Below are 12,989 nucleotides of genomic sequence, written 5' to 3' on the forward strand. Positions count from 1 at the left end.
CTTCTGTCTATCTCAAGCCTCCCAACTGGTATTTAAACATATTTATTTGTAATTCCTGTAACAAACCAATGAAAGAACAGTTAAAATAATCCCGTGATTCCACAGTGGTGAGGTAGCCTGCATATTTCAGTTCCTCCACTTATTACATAGAGTACACACAGGACGGTGCTCTGCCTTGAAACATCTACACACTCTTCAACACACATGGTGGGATCGAAACGGTCACATTGCTTGAGCTTCAATCTGATTCAGTGGTGGAATAAAGCACTTCGCAGATTAGCTTAGTCGGCAGCACTTAAAGGTCAGGATTTATTGTAATGTAAATCACAAAGCAATTTTATCTTGACAGAGATTACATACTGTTACAGTGTTTCTCGCTGAATCTAGTGATGCGTTTGCTTTCCTTTGCAACTGCTGTGCAAATTGGACTAGAGCCCAGAAGAGAAGGAGATGGCAGGCTGCTTTGGCTTTATAGAAACGACTTAATCCTCTTCATCTTCCAGAGTTCCACAAAAAGCTGTGGTAAAAAAAAAGAACTTATATAAATACTTTGAGAAAATCTATACAGGCCTTGAACTCAAGTATATAATATCAAGAAGACTTCCAAAGTCTTCTGAACAAGGCTTGTACTCAAGAACGCGGATGCATTTTATGTGGCATAATTACTGAAAGCTTCTGCATGATATTTCTTGCCCAAAGATCCCAGTTGCCTCTCTAAAATTGCTCTGTGTCAACATGAAAGGAGAGAGAAAGCTTCAAACAATATTTATATTGACACAAATTGGCAACAGAAAGAAGGTTTTGAACTAAGGCCTCCTTAAAGATTAGAATGGTTACAGTCCTCTAGACCTAAGCGCTCAGTACAGTGCTCTGCACACAGTAAGAGCTTCGAGAACCCAAGGTGGTGATGCAGATAGGAAATAAGACTCGGAGACCTGAGTTCAGATAGAGTAGTAGAGGTAGGAAAGGTGTCTGCTCGCCCTTTCACCTCAGTTTTCTTTTGTTCCCCAAGGGAGTTACACAAAAAGATTCCCTTTGCTAAACTTTGGCACCCTGTTGTGAAGAGATGTTAGCAGAAAACATCGCCCACACAGGATGGGGTCCTTTTAGACAGGGCGTAGCAGCTCTGATCAGTGTCAGCCCTCCTCAATTACAAAATCTTCCTCCTCACACACCCTGAGAAGCAGCGTGGTTTAGTGGGAAAGAGCACGGGTTTTGGAGTCAGAGGTCATGGGTTCAAATCCCACCCCTACCAAGTGTCAGCTGTGTGACTTGGGCAAGTCACTTAACTTCTCTGTGCCTCAGTTACCTCATCTGTAAAATGGGGATGAAGACTGTGAGCCCCCTGTGGGACAACCTGCTCACGTTGTAACCTCCCCAGTGCTTTGCACATAGTAAGTGCTTAATAAATGCCATTATTATACCCTGCCTATTTATTTTACTTGTACATATCTATTCTATTTATTTTGTTAATATGTTTGGTTTTGTTCTCTGTCTCCCCCTTCTAGACTGTGAGCCCACTGTTGGGTAGGGACCGTCTCTATATGTTGCCAACTTGTACTTCCCAAGCACTTAGTACAGTGCTCTGCACACAGTAAGCGCTCAATAAATACGATTGATTGATTGATTGATTAAATACGATTGAATGAATGAATGACTGCAAGCTCGTTGTAAGGAACACGCCTACCAACCCTGTTGTACTGTAGTCTCCCAAAAGCTAATACAGTCCTCTGTACACGGTAAGAGCATGGCTCAATGGAAAGAGCACGGACTTTGGAGTCAGAGGTCATGGGTTCAAATCCTGGCTCTGCCACTTGTCAGCTGTGTGACTTTGGGCAAGTCACTTAACTTCTCTGGGCCTCAGTTACCTCATCTGTAAAATGGGGATTAAGACTGTGAGCCCCCTTGGAACAACCTGATCACCTTGTAACTTCCCCAGTGCTTAGAACAGTGCATTGCACATACTATGCGCTTAAGAAATGCCATTATTATTATTATTATTAATAATAAATACCACTGATTGATTGGTTAGCCAGGGTAATTGGGCAGCACGGCCTAGTGGAAAGGGCATGGTGAATGAAAATCAGGAAACCTGTGTTCTAGTCCCAGCTCTGCCATTGGCCTGCTGTGTGACTTTGGGTGAGTTGGTTAGTCACTCTGAGCCTCCATTTCCTTATCTGTAAAACGAGGATAATAGTTTCCCTCTTTATCTCTGAGAATGTGAGCCTCAGGTGAGTGAGGGATTGTAGCCAACTGAACTACCTCATATCTATCCCAGTATTGAGTACCTAATAAGTCACTGTCATTGCGATTACTAATGCGTCACTGGTGATTATATAATTTTTGTGAACCCCCTAATTTTTAGAGAAGTTCCATCCCATGCCACACTTTATCTCACCAGACAAAACAAGATGAAAAATATTATTCATAATGATAACGGTGCTAAGTATGTGCCAACCACATGAATAGATGCAGGACAATCAAGTGGGACCCGGTCCCTACCCAACATGGGGCTCACAGATGAGGAAACCGAGGCCCTGAGAAGCAAAGTGACTTCCCTCGAGGCTCTGAGAAGCAAAGTGACTTCCCTGAGATCAGCAGGTACGTGGCAGAATTGGGATTAGCCCGGATTCATCACTTTGCTGGGCAGGGCATGTGAGAAGAATGAGTAACAGCAATGGTCACAGTGAAGCACAACTTCAGATGTTGAGGCAGGGTTATGTTAATCTGGGAGAAAGCAACAAAAGACAGTCTAGCGAGGTGTGCAGCAATTCAAAAAAGGATGCCCCTCGGAGTGGAGGCTTTGAGAAGATCATGACCCAAAAAAGCAGATTATACCAATAGGGCCAGGCCCTGGGGTACCAAATGTAACCACAACCCAAAGCATCCTTTGGCCTGCACCCTGTGGGAAGAGATGTGGGTTATGCACTGATTTTATTCATCACGTTCTGACTGAATCTCACTGTTGTCTGTGTCACCTTCAAGCCTGTCGGTACAACTAGATTGTTTTTTCCTATAATTTATTTTAATGTCCGCCTCCCCACTAGACTGTAGGCTCCTTGAGGATGGGAATGGTGTCTACCAATTCTTTTGTACTGGACTCTCCCAAGGGCTTAGTACAGAACTCTGAACACAGGAAGTGTTCAATAAATACCATTGATTGATAGATTGATTTTTCTCCCAAACATGTAAGCTTTTTGTGGGCAGGGACCATGTTGACCAACTCTGTTATAGTGTACTCTCCCAAGCGCTTAGCACAGTGCTCTGCCCACAGTAAGTGCTAAATAAATACCATTGCTGCCGCTGATGATGATTCATTCGTTCATTCAATTGTATTTAGTGAACACTTACGGTGTGCAAAGCATTGTACTAAGCACTTGGGAGAGTACAATATAACAATAGTTAACATTCCCTGCCCACAAGTTTACAATCTAGAGGGGGAGACAGACATTAGTAGAAATAAATAAATGACAGATAAGTACACAAGTGCCACGGGGCTGGGACTGGGGATGAAGGGAATTAGGGTGACACAGAAGGGAGTGCAAGAGGAAAGGACGGCTTAGTCAGGGGAGGTCTTTTGGGGGAGATTTAGTAAGGTTTTGAAGTGGGGAAGTGCCATTGTCTGATGATGATGAAAGCACCTTACCAGTGTGGGCCTCATCCGGATAACTTCCAGGATCGCATTGCTTCACGAACCAGCCAGGCGAAGCCGGGGACACTTAGGGATAAAACTGGAATTTTCCCCTGCTTTCTCTAGTCACGGAGGCAGAGGTGTGATTGAGACACACACTAATTTAGGGAGGGAGACTGGGGTTCTGAGAAAGTGATCATCCCTGCAAACTGTCTGGGGAAACGAGGAGCAGAAGAGGGAGTTTGCAAAGCAAACTGTGAGACAAGTCTTCACTCTCCTCTAGAGTTCTGGCCTTCCTCCTCCTCACCAACACCACCAGACAAGTGCCAAAAATGACTCGACTCCCTGAGGGGCTGGGGAAAGGCCAAGTGCTATGGAACACCACTGGCTTACACCCTGAGAAATGTCTTGCAAATTGGAAAATGAATGTCGAAATAACGTTTCTAAAAGGCATGTCTATATTTACCAGTGTGTTCCACGGGATTCAACTGTGAAATGTGTCACCGTTTGGCAATACCTCACGGAGATGCGGCAAAGGTTAGTAAAATAATGTCTGGAAAACGCTTGGAGTTCTGTGTAAGCTAGACACGGAAAGTCCTAGGTGCTGTTATGTTCACACGTGTTCTATTGGTGCAACATCGAGATAAAATATCGTAGGTGATGATGTCACCATGTTGTCATGCCACATCATCCCTGGTGAGAGCGATTGGAATGTGTTTTGAACATTTTTTTTCCCTTTCAGCCTGTTAAAGCAGATGGTATCCCAAACTAGTTCACACTAAAACTTCAGTTCTGCCGCTGCCTTAAGTGAAGATGCCTTGAAGGCAGATGTCAGCTAAAAGTTTTGTGCTCATAAATATCAAATTTACATAAAGCCTATAGAGAATTTTCAAACACATTTCCTAGTTTATGCACAGTGGCCGGATGAAATATATTGTTCACTTAAGGATCCTTGAAATCCACCATGACATTCCTCAAAGATGCTATGATTTGGGATTGTCCCTCGGCTATTTTTACTAAACAGTACATCCTCCTACAACACAATTATGATTTTGACTGGCTGCCTAATTACATTCATTCCACAAAGTCTCTATCTCTACCAATTTGGGGAGGGTGGTTGCTAGCTAGAGAATGAGAGTGTTTCATGGGGCTTTGGCTGAAGAGTTGTGTTTTTTTTTTTTTAACTAATCGAAGAAGGAGGCCAGAGTTTATTCTCCCAAGGAAAAACAGAGTGTTGGGCTAATCAGCAATGAGGAAGACATGTTTTCTGAAGGCTTGTTTCTCCATGGCAGGTCTTCCAAGTTCACCTCCAATAATCAGTGGTACTTATTGAGAGCTTATTGGGTGCAGAACACTGTAGTATATCCCTCAGTATAGAGTCAAAGGCTGGATCCCTATAGCCTTCAGTGGGAATTGCTAAAAAAACTGCTTGGAGCCAGATTTGCCCCTCCACTAGGAGAAGCAGCATGGCTCAGTGGAAAGAGCCCGGGCTTTGGAGTCAGAGGTCATGGGTTCGAATCCCGGCTCCACCGCAAGTCTGCTGTGTGACCTTGGGCAAGTCACTTAACTTCTCTGAGCCTCAGTTACCTCATCTGTAAAAATGGGGATTAAGACTGTGAGCCCCACGTGGGACAACTTGATCACATTGTATCCTCCCCAGCGCATAGAACAGTGCTTTGCACGTAGTAAGTGCTTAACAAATGCCATCATTATTATTATTATTAATGGAATCTGGGCTATGCAGATGAAGGATTTTGGAGCAATGCAGGTAACTGCAGACAACCTGCCCTGCCCCATCCCCTGGAGGTGGAGCTGGAAGGGGACTAGCATTGTGAGAAGCACTGTGGCCTACTGGAAAGCACCCCATCTTGGGAGTCAGAAGAACTGGGTTCTGATCCCGGCTCCTTCTCTTCTCCTGTGGCCAGGTCACTTAACGTCTCTTTGCCTGGCTTTCTAAATCTGTAAAAGCAGTGCGGCCAAGTGGATAGAACGTGGGCCTGGGAGTTAGGAAGACCTGGGTTCGAATTCTGACTCCGCCGCTTGTCTGCTGTGACCTTGGGCAAGTCACTTCACTTCTCCAAGCCTCAGTTCCCTCATCTGTAAAAGGAGGATTATGACTGAGCCCTGTGTGGGATAGGGACTGTGTCCAATCAGATTACTTGTATCTACCCAAGCGCTCAGAATAGTGCCTGGCCTATAGTATAAACACTTAACAAATACCATTTATCATCATCATTATTATTAATAAAATGGGGGTTCAATACACGTTCTCCCTACTATGTATACTGTGAGCTCCATGTGAGGAAGGGATTGTGCCCAGCCTGATTATCTTATATCTACCCCAGTGCTAATGCAGTACTTGGCACACAGTAAGTACTTATCAATCAATGGCTTTTGTTAAGCATTTAACCTGTGCAGAACAATCGGGGAAGAGAGAGTAGGTAGTGAGATAATAATAATAATAATGGCATTTGTTAAGCGCTTACTATGTGCAATAGCTGGGAAGCAGCATGGCCTAGTGGAAAGATCATGGACCTGGGTTTGAATGCCAGCTCTGGCACTCACTCGCTGTGTGACCTTAGGCAATTCACTTCACTTCTCTGTGCCTCAGTACCCTCAACTGCAAAATGGGGTTTCAATACCTGTTCTCCCTCATACTTAGATTCTGAATCCCATGCGAGACCTTGTCAATCAATCGTATTTATTGAGCGCTTACTGTGTGAAGAGCACTGTACTAACTCTCTACTCCAGCACTTAGTAGAGTGCTTAGCACAGAGTAAGCACTTAATATATACTACAATAATGATAACAACCAGAGCAGCAGCATCACAATGAACCATAAGCAGCATGGCCTAATGGATAGAGCATGGGCTTGGAAGTCAAGAGGACCTGGGCTCTAATCCCAGCTCTGTATGACATCGGGCAAAAGTCACTTCCCTTCTCTGTGTTTCTATTAACTCATCTGTAAAATGGGGATTAAGACTGTAAGCCCCACATAGGACAACCTGATTACCTTGGAGAGAAGCAGCGTAGCTCTGTGGAAATAGCATGGGCTTTGGAGTCAGAAGTCATGGGTTCAAATCCCAGCTCTGGCAATTGTCAGCTGTGTGACTTTGGGCAAGTCACTTCTCTTCTCTGTGCCTCAGTTACCTCATCTGTAAAATGGGGATTAAGACTGTAAGCCCACCGTGGAACAACCTTATCACCTTGTAACCTCCCTAGTGCTTAGAACAGTGCTTTGTTCATAGTAAGCACTTAATAAATGCCATTATTTTTTATTATTATTGGATCTACCCCAGCACTTAGAATACTGTTTGGCACATAGCAAGTACTTAACAAATACCATGCTATTATTATTATTATTATATACCCCAGTGCTCAACACATAGTGCTTACAAATACCATAATTATTATATATACCCCAGTGCTCAACACATAGTAAGCACTTAATGAATGCCATGATTATTATATACCTCAATGCTCAGAAAAGTGCCCAACACATAATAAGTGCTTAACAAATACCATTATTATTGTTGTTGTATTATCACCTTAGGCATGAACCTGCTGCAATCACCACCCTGGAATGGGGCTGGGAGAAGTAGGGAGTAAGTTGCTTTGCCCCTGCCTGATATAAGGCAGACAACACACACCAGGTGCCTTGATGTAACGAACATCATGAGACACCAGTGGTAGAAGCATTTTCAGTTAATTAGTTGAGAGCAAATGAATCCTTCACTGATTACTAAGGCTGATTTGCAGATTCAGTCAAACAAGGGTCAAAATTTGAAGACCCCCCCAGGGGCTAAGGGGGAGTAGTTTAATACCCTGTTTGAATTTTGTTTTAGTGGAGTTGTTTTGCACACAGTGTGAATTGGGGTATAGTGGAGTTCTATACATAGTGTCAGTTGTAGTTATCACACGGTACTTTCTTCTAGGCTCTCATTAGCAATGGTCTAACTGATTTAACTGCAGTAAGAACAGAATCGAAGGTTTGGCCATCTATTTAAATTGATCTTTGCCTCAAAAGAGTGGCCCTAATCTATTCTTCCTCTAATCTCCTCCTACATTTGCTAAAGGTACTGTCAGAACTCCACCTTACCTCCTAAAGTTGAAGCAGCATGGTGAAGTGGCGGGCTCTGGGAGTCAGAAGGGCATGGGTCCTAATCCCAGCTCTGTCATTTGCCTACTGTGTGGCCTTGGACAAGTCACTTCCCTTTTCTGTGTCTCAGGTACTGCATCTGTAAAAAGGGGATTGAGACCGTAAGCCCCATATGGGACAGAGACTGTGTCCAACATGATTACCTTGTATCTACTCCAATGCTTAGAACAGTGCTTGGCACATAATAAGCACTTAACGAATAACATTGCTATGATTATTATTATTACTACAATTATTCTCTGGGCTTCAGTTATCTCATCTGTAAAATGGGGATTGAGACCGTGAGCCCCATGTGGGACAAGTACTGTGTCCAACACGATTTGTTTGTATCATCCCAGAGCTTAGTACAGTACCTAGCACATAGTAAGCACTTCACAAATACCACAATTATTATTATTATTATTAAATATCTTCAATACCTCAAAAACTTAGGCTTCTAGAAACTAGGAGCAATGAGTTCTGAGCTGGTTTCTCAACTCCAACCCAAGCACTCACAACCTCCTAATAAATAATAATAATTCTGGTATTTGTTAAGTGCTTACTAATGTTTCAGGCACTGTATTAAGCTGTGGATGGATCCAAGCACCTCGCACTGGACACAATCCTTGTCCCATATGGGGCTCACAGTCTCAATCCCCATTTTACAGATGCGGTCACTGAGGCACAGAGAAGTTAAGTGACCTGCCCAAGGTCACCCAGCAGACAAGTGGCAGAGTCGGGATTAGAACACATGACCTCCTGATTCCCAGGCCCGTGCCCTAACCACTACCATGCTGCTTCTCCTAGAGCAATTATGTGCAGATATTTTTACTCGAATGCCCCTTTTCTGTAAAGTACTCTGGTGTATGTCTCCTAATAGGGATCTTCTCTATATGTTACCGACTTGTACTTCCCAAGTGCTTAGTACAGTGGTCTGCACACAGTAATTTTACTCGAATGCCCCTTTTCTGTAAAGTACTCTGGTATGTCTCCTAATAGGGACCTTCTCTATATGTTACCAACTTGTACTTCCCAAGTGCTTACTATAGTGGTCTGCACACAGTAAGCGCTCAATAAATACGATTGAATGACTAATAATAGTGGCATTTGTGCCAGTATTAAGTGCTGTGATAGAGTCAAAAAGTCAGGTCGGACACAGTCCCTGCCCCTCCTACTTAGACTGTGAGCCCCATGCGGGACAGGGGGAATGTATCCGACCTCATTCACTGGTAGAGCCCAGAATTTAGAACAGAGTTTGACACATAGTACGTGCTTATTAAATGCCACTGATAAACAGCAACAGGTATTGAGTCCCCATTTTACAGATGGGAAGACTGAGGGTCAGGGAAGGGAAGTGACTTAACCAAAGGCACACAATGTGCAAGTGGCAGAGGTGGAATTTGAGCCTAAGTCCTTTTAGACTGTGAGCCCACTGTTGGGTAGGGACTGTCTCTATATGTTGCCAATTTGTACTTCCCAAGCACTTAGTACAGTGCTCTGCACATAGTAAGCGCTCAATAAATACGATTGATGATGATGATGAAGTCCTCTGACCCTCAGGCCCTTTTTACTGCTTCCCAATCTCCTCCCTTAGATTGTAAACTTCGTGTTTACTAATTCTATTGTACTCTCCTAAGCTCTTAGCACAGTGCTCTGCACAAAGTCATCAGTCTCAAAAACCGTTAATTGATCAATTCACTTGACCAATATGAAACCCTAAAACACTGAGAAGCAGAACACTAGAGAAGCAGCATGGCTCAGTGGAAAGAGTACGGGTTTTGGGGTCAGAGGTCATGGGTTCAAATCCCGGTTCCGCCACTTAGCTGTGTGACTTTGGGCAAGTCACTTAACTTCTCTGTGCCTCAGTTACCTCAACTGTAAAATGGGGATTAAGACTGTGAGCCCCCCGTGGGACAACCTGATCACCTTGTAGCCTCCCAGTGCTTAGAACAGTGCTTTGCACATAGTAAGCGCTTAATAAATGCCATTATTATTATTATTATTATTAACACTGTAGGCTTGATTAGAGAAAACATTTTCAGCTCTCCCTCAACAGACAGAGAAACTTCTGGTTTAAGGCAGAAGAGGGGTGAGTAACTTATTGAGAAATGTGATTGGGTATTACCTGGAAAAGAGATGGAATAAATATTTGGAGGCAGAGGAAGTGGGGAAAAAATGGATTCTTCAGATTAATCATTCAACCTTCAAATCATGCTCAGTACTCAATCAGGTTGTGATATTTACTGAAGGTTAAATGTGGGCAGAGCACACCCCTTGAAGCAGCAAGGATCTATCCCTAAGTGTAAACAATGTGTTTTTAGTGTTTTTTCAGCTCTATTTGTACAATTAGATAGCATCTTATGGACAGTAGCATCATCTCTGAAAATGAAGGACAGCTGCATATGTGTGTATGAGTGTATATGTGCGTAAGAGTGTATCAATGGTATTTATTGAGTGGTCACTATGGGCAGAGCACTGTAACGAGCGCTGCGCAGAGTACGATACAACAGAATTAGCAGACAAGTTCCCTGACCATTATACTTAGAGTCTACAAAAACTTTAAAGAGCATTGCCTAATGTACATTTTCCTTCAAAATGTTCCCCTGCATAATTCAGGAAGACAAATGGTTTTGGGGGCATTCGAAATATTTATTAGGTGTCTCCCTAAAAAAAACACTTGAGAACATTTGAGAATCTCATTCCTAATTACATTGCCCAGGATTTTCCTACCTAAATGGATCACAAGCTTCACTTACTCAAATCTTCACTTCCAAAGTGTAAGGGATTTTCTTTTGTTATTAATTATGAACTTCAAACTTCAGTGCATGAAATGCATATTTTTCGTTCCAGGCTTTAATTTAATAAATGAAATTTAATGTACGATAAAGATTTCACAGACTAAATATACAATTTAAATATTGTCAAGCACCTCTCTGATGATCTAAATACCAGATCCCTCCATGTTTATTATTCTAACATGGAGACGCGGCTTTCTATTATTGTCAATTTTCTGGTTGGCAAATTAAAAGCATTTTAATTCAACTTTCCAAATGGGGCTTGAAATGAACATGAGATTTTGGCTGGCCTTTCTACTTTAACACTAGCATAACTAATTGCAGTACAGGCCTATGAAAAAAAGTGGAATAGATATTGGGGTCATCAGTTATTTATAAATCAATATAAACATGAATACTAATCAATAATTATTAGACAATTGCACTTATTCTCCCCAGTGTCCAGGGGAAATGGTCAATGTTTAAACCACAAAGGGCTTGAGCCTCCACCGCATAACTGAAATAAAGTGTTACCATGCTGTCTTTAGTCAAGTCATAGCTCCTTCAGCACACAACACATTTTAGGGTAAGTAACAAATTGATTTTTAAAACTTTGGATTCAAAGTTAATGCTACCGGAAGTGGGGTTTTATTATTCATTCAATCGTATTTATTGAGCACTTACTGTGTGCAGAGCACTGTACTAAGCGTTTAAAGGGTATGGTGCCAAAGCTGTAGGGCCCGTGTGTGACTGACAGCCCCTTAATAATAATAATAATAATAATAATAATGGCATTTATTAAGTTCTTCCTATGTGCAAAGCACCGTTCTAAGTGCTGGGGGGGATACAAGGTGATCAGGTTGTCCCACGTGGGGCTCACGGACTTAATCCCCATTTTCCAGATGAGGTAACTGCGCACAGAGAAGTTAAGTGACTTGCCCAAAGTCACACAGCTGACTCGTGGAGGAGCAGGGATTTGAACCAATGACCTCTGACTCCAAAGCCCGGGCTCTTTCCACTGAACCACGCTGCTTCATGGGAGACCTGTGAAGATTTTCCAAGCTGCACTGCTTCATTCATTACCCAGTTTCTGTGAATAACTGCAATGGTGGAAGAGACGAGAACGAGGCCCAGTGAGTAGGTTGGTTTGAGAGGAAAGAAGAGTGCATGCTGAGGCGTAGTGGGAGAGGAGAGTGGGTATCTAGGGGCGTGAAAGCTGACTCAAGAGTGCCTTGAAGTCAACGGTCAGGAGTTTCTGCTTAATGTGGAGAGGAATGTACAACTCTTGGAACTTTTTTAGGAATGGGTGACATGCACGTAATGCTATTTTTGGAAAATGATAGGGGCAACAGAGCGAGCTGTGCACTGGAGAAGGAGAGACTGGAGGCAGGGAGGTGAGTGAAGAGGTTAATGTGGTAACTAAACATGGATATGGCAGGTGCTGGGACCAGTGCGGTGCTGTTTGGATGAAGAGAAACATGTGGATCCTGGAAATGCTGCGGAGAAAGGAACGGCAGGATTGATTGACAGACTGAATATCTGGGTTGAAAGAGAGGGAGAAGTCAAGGAAAATGCCAATGCCATGGGCTGGACAAGAGGGTAAATGGTGTTGTTCTAGACTGTGAGCTCGCTGTTGGGTAGGGACCATCTCTATATATTGCCAACTTGTACTTCCCAAGCGCTTAGTACAATGCTCTGCACACAGTAAGTGCTCAATAAATACGATTGAATGAATGAATGTTGTTGTCAAAGGTGAGAGAAAAGTCAGGGCAAAAGAATGGATTTGGAAAAGAAGATGAAAAGTTCGAGACCTCTACTTTCTCCCAAGAAAATTTTAAATTTAATGATTATAATAATTTTTGTTCTAAGACTGTAACCTTACGGAGGGCAGGGAATGTGTCCACCAACTCTGTTACTTTGTACTCTCCCAACTGCTTAGTTTAATGCTCTGCACACAGTAAGTGTTCAATAAATATGGTTGATTGATTCTAACCTCTCCGGGAGCAATGATGAAAGGATAAACTAAGAAAGCTCTACCTAAGATCATTACAGGATAGAATATCTTCCAGTCTGAGTGGACTATGGTGTTTGCTTTTCACTTGTGGGTCCTGCTAACTTGAAACCTTCATCAACAGCATTACATCAGCATTTATTGAGTGTCTACTATGCGCAGGGCACTATGCTAGTTCCCTCCACGACCTTCCGGTGAAGCAAAGGTGTTATACAGGCACAGGGAGTCTATGTGAGATGGGAATGAAAGGAAAAGTGTAGATATAATCTGATGTTTAGCGCTTAAAGTATAGCAACAGGTTCAAGACAAACCAAACCTTTCCAGGTTGATTCCTAATCTGTTCCTCAAGACTCTGAGTTCTTTGTGGGCAGAGAACATGCCTACCAAATCTAATATACTGTACTCTTCCAAGTGCTTAGTACAGTGCTCTGCACA

At 42.9% G+C, this 12,989-nt stretch overlaps 1 long non-coding RNA gene across 1 annotated transcript; it reads right to left on the reverse strand.

The window, feature by feature from the left end:
• Positions 1 to 281: 281 nt before the first annotated feature.
• LOC119944482 lies at positions 282 to 6,686 on the reverse strand. The gene is made up of 2 exons (XR_005455921.1): positions 6,645 to 6,686; positions 282 to 517 (listed from the first exon to the last, which is right to left on the reverse strand). It is a non-coding gene; the product is annotated as an uncharacterized LOC119944482 (long non-coding RNA).
• Positions 6,687 to 12,989: the final 6,303 nt, after the last annotated feature.

Source organism: Tachyglossus aculeatus, chromosome 23, assembly GCF_015852505.1.
Source record: "Tachyglossus aculeatus isolate mTacAcu1 chromosome 23, mTacAcu1.pri, whole genome shotgun sequence".
Classification (NCBI taxonomy): domain Eukaryota; kingdom Metazoa; phylum Chordata; class Mammalia; order Monotremata; family Tachyglossidae; genus Tachyglossus; species Tachyglossus aculeatus.